Genomic DNA, 4,402 nt, shown 5'->3' with positions numbered 1-4,402 from the left:
ACTTTGACCATATATGAATTCACTTTGACGCATCTGCTGAATTCACTTTGACGCATATGAATGAATTCACTTTAACGCATATGCTGAATTCACTTTGACGCATCTTTGAATTCACTTTGACGCATCTGTTGAATTCACTTTGGCGCATCTGCTGCATTCCCTTTGACCGCATATATGAATTCACTTTTTCGCATCTGCTTCACTGCTATATAAACACCATATTGAGGCGTTAGGTCACATATTATTAGCTTTATTCAACAAGATAGGATAACCTGCATTTGATACGATTTATTCAGAATAGGATTTGATTGATTAATTAATTTATTAATACATATTACATAAACAAAGTATACACTGTAATGTGTACGAATAAGCAAACTCGTTTGGTGAAGATGTCGATTTCAAATAAAAAATCAATAATATTAAAAGTAACATACCATTGATTGCTTCATTGTTTTTTGTTTGTTTTGTTTTTAAAAAAAGTTAAAGTGGATGGCTGGATGGGGTTTTCTGACCTCCCATAGTGGGCAGGGAGGTACTTACTGTGTCTTCTATACCTCTATATCTGGGGGGTTTCCTGACCTCCCATAATGGGCAAGGGGCTCTGGTCTTCTGTCCCCATATTCTGTTTTCCAACTTGCTTACTGTCTTTGTCTTGGAATGAGATTACTTGGTTTTGTCTTGGCCCTGGCCGGATACCTTGGCTGAAAGGGAACCAGTCAAATGTATGGTTAAAGTTTTGGGAGGTGATATTTTTTTTCCTTGCAAATCATCTCTCTGATGTACTGATATTTTTAAAATTTTTAACATATGATTTGTAAACATTTGAGTGTATTCCTCTTAGTGGGATCTTGTGCTGGTGCCTGGGTGAGACTTTAGGTAATCTTAAACTGATAGTGTGCTCTTGGAATCTACATCTGTTTCCTAAAGAACTATTCCCCTATGCCTTACTTTTTTTCCTCAAGTTCTTTTTAATTTTACATCTAAAATGTTTTAACTGTTCAATTTTCTTCCTTTTTACTGGCGCTGATATGACCTAATTGTGCTGCAAGCGCTGTAAAAACGCTTAAAAACACATTAAACACACTTGGTTTTGTCCTGGCCCGAGTCGTAGTCTGGAGGTGGTCTTCTGACTTCCCATGTATCTTTACTCCCCTACACCTGTTTCTGAGTTTCTTTCTTGGAATCAGATCACTCGATTTTGTCCTGGCCCTTGCCGGAGTAATTGTCTGAAAGGGAAACCGTCAAATTAAATTTATAGTGTTAGTCTTGGGAGGGGATATTTTTTTCCCCCTGTAAATAATCTCTCTGGTTGAGTGACGTCAGTTTTCGTTCCCTCTATAAACGTTAAATGTTACACACAGTTTTCTGTGATTATTCTACTGATCAGGTGTGTAGAACTGATGGATAATTTACTTAACGTACACCATCGATGGTTTTGCTTAGAATTGCACTAACTGCCATTGTTAACAGTCGTACAAAGGTACGTTACCATATTTCTGGGGAGTCCGACAGAGGCAAGAGGTCCTGGTACCAATGATTATCTTTGTTACTGATTGGACATTTCTCAATAAATGTAAACATTGCCTTGTTTATGAAAGTTGTAAACACGACTCCTCTGAACACCTTTCACTGTGTGGGTCACTTTAAGCACACTTTGCAATGTGATGACCAATGTCCTCGAGCACATGAAAAGGGAGATCATCCCGATTGTGCTCTCTCTGCGAGTTTTGTTTACTTGTAGAAAAAAAAGGTGTTTACAGTGTTGAACCATGGCTACGGTTGGACACAACTCATAGGACATCTGTGTTAAAGGCATTCCCCTAATAGACGGAACAAAATTGACGTCACTCCATCAATTTGTTATTGTCTTTTTTTTTTTACCCCACCATTGTAATGATTTGTTTTCACGAAATTCTATCAATCAGACTATAAACGTTCAAGGTTACACATAGTTTTGTGTTTTGTTCGTGCGACAATGTGGTCTTGTGGTTTGACACTCGCTTTCGGATCGGAAGGTCCTGGTTCGAGCCTCGCTCGGCGCATAGTTGAGTCCTTGGAAAAGACTTTACTCACATTTTCTCACCGTACTCAGGTGTAAAATGAGTCTGACCATTAACAGCGTTGTCTTTGTCCGAAAAAATTATATCGCCTAATAGGCGTCATGTCCCGTCCTTCATGTTAAGTGTTTACTGTTGGCCAGGGACCCCTTGTAAATCGCTTTGAGCACATTGAGTGGATATTGCGCTATATAAAAGCTCAATTTTTGTGGTACGGTATATCCGGCTGACGGATGTTGTGAGTATTTTAACATAGCATTGATAGAGTTCACTGTGGTGGACCTAAGTTAACGGAGACGACGATTGGACACAAGCAAGGGACATAATCGATGGAAAACGCATTACTACGCAGTAATATCAGATTCATTATCTGACCGGGATTGGAACTCAAGGTCTTTCAAACTTTAACAAAAATATCTTGTCAACAAGCCACCAATCATAATGCCCGCATCGCCAGTATTTTACATCTGTTGTAAATACGAATTGAAAATAAATGATCAATTTATATAAATAATCAATCCTATTGAATGTTAAATCGATCACTATTGACCCCACCCATCCCAAATACCCGATAACCACCTGACGGCCAACCTACCGCCACCCACCCACCCTCTTCAAACTCATTGATGAATGCAGACGATCGCGGCAACGCCCCGCGGCGGCAGACGAATTATGGGAAAAAAAATCGCGGTACTGGTAAATGATAATTCCCTTACTCCCGATTATACGTCTTCAATAATATAACCGAATGCAAACAAGACCGTCCAAATTAAAACTAATTTAATGTGAGCCCTGACACCAAAGTGGATCCGATAGCTCAGTTGATAGAGCATTCACTTCACTTACAAAAGGACCGGTATCGACCCCAGGTGAGACGAAATTTTTTCAACTCCACACCCACCTCGAATAATTGGGTATCTGGGCTCGTTAGATCTTGCAGAAAGCTCCTCCTCCTTCTCCTCCTCCTCCTCTTCCTCCTCCTGTTCCTCCTCCTCCTCCTCTTCCTCTTCTCCTTCCCCCTTTCCCACTCGGTTTGTCCTTGACCTCCATTCTTGTTTTCTCTTTTATCTCCACTAAATAGTTTGTCCCCAACATGCGGCTTTTTACTTTTGTCCGTCAATGACAATATAAATAATTTGGTTTTGTCAAGGCTCCAAGCTGGTGTCTTTCACACCTACGATTTACCCGATAGAAGTGATTATTTTATCTTCGCAAACCATCTCTTATCTTCTTCTTCTTCTTCTTCTTCTTCTTCTTCTTCTTCTTCTTCTTCTTCTTCTCTTTCTTCTTCTTCCTTCTTCTTCGTCTTGTGATACCTCCTTGGAAACTCATATGTCGAGGATCACTCCACAGTTTGTAGGGTTTTACATTGTAAACTTGTTAAAACTCGTACACTTGAACCGTAGCTATCGTTATCTTATAGCCTGACACTGACCAAAAAATGACGTCAAAAGACAAGTCTTTGGTCACAAAAGAAAACAAATCGTGAGTTATATTCATTAGTTCAAACAATGGAATCACTTGTTTCCTTGAGCTCTATTAACGACAACTCACTAGACGCTGCACACACTTAAAATATGACGTCAAACTATAAGTCCCAGAGAATTCTAGTGTCAGGCGATATATATATATATATATATATATATATATATATATATATATATATATATATATATATGTGTGTGTGTGTGTGTGTGTGTGTGTGTGTTAACGATGGCTACGCTAAAACCGTAGCCCTTGTTAAGTTATAGCCTGACACTGACCAAAAAAAAATGACGTCAAAAGACCAGTCTTTGGCCACGAAAGAAAACAATCTTGAGTTGTATTCAATAGTTCACCCAATGGGACCACTTGTTTCCTTGAGCGCTACTAACGACAACTCACTAGGCGGTACAAAAACCAAATAATGACGTCAAAAGACCAGTCTTTTTTGGTTTCAGTGTCAGGCTATAACTTAACGATGGCTACGCTAGAACCCACTAGGACTTATAGTTTGACGTCATTTTCTGGGATTTGCAACGCCTAGTGAGTTGTTAGCAGAGCTCAAGGAAACAGGTGACTCCATTGGTTGAACTAGTGAATACAACCGTGGCCTTCGTAAAGTTATGGCCCGATACTGACCAAAACATGACGTCAAAATGCCAGTCTTTTGCCACAAAAGAAAACAAATCGTGAGTTGTATTCAATAGTTCAACCAATGGGACCACTTTTTCCATGAGCAGTACTAACGACAAATCACTAGGCGGTGCAAAAACCAAATAATGACGTCAAAAGACCAGTCTTTTTGGGTTTCAGTGTCAGGCTATAACTTAACGATGGCTACGCTAGAACCCACTAGGACT

The sequence above is a fragment of the Berghia stephanieae genome, chromosome 10 (assembly GCF_034508935.2).
Source record: "Berghia stephanieae isolate SIO BIC M18660-M18661 chromosome 10, UCSD_Bste_1.3, whole genome shotgun sequence".
Taxonomy (NCBI): Eukaryota; Metazoa; Mollusca; class Gastropoda; order Nudibranchia; family Aeolidiidae; genus Berghia; species Berghia stephanieae.
Note: the sequence above shows the minus strand (reverse complement) of the source record.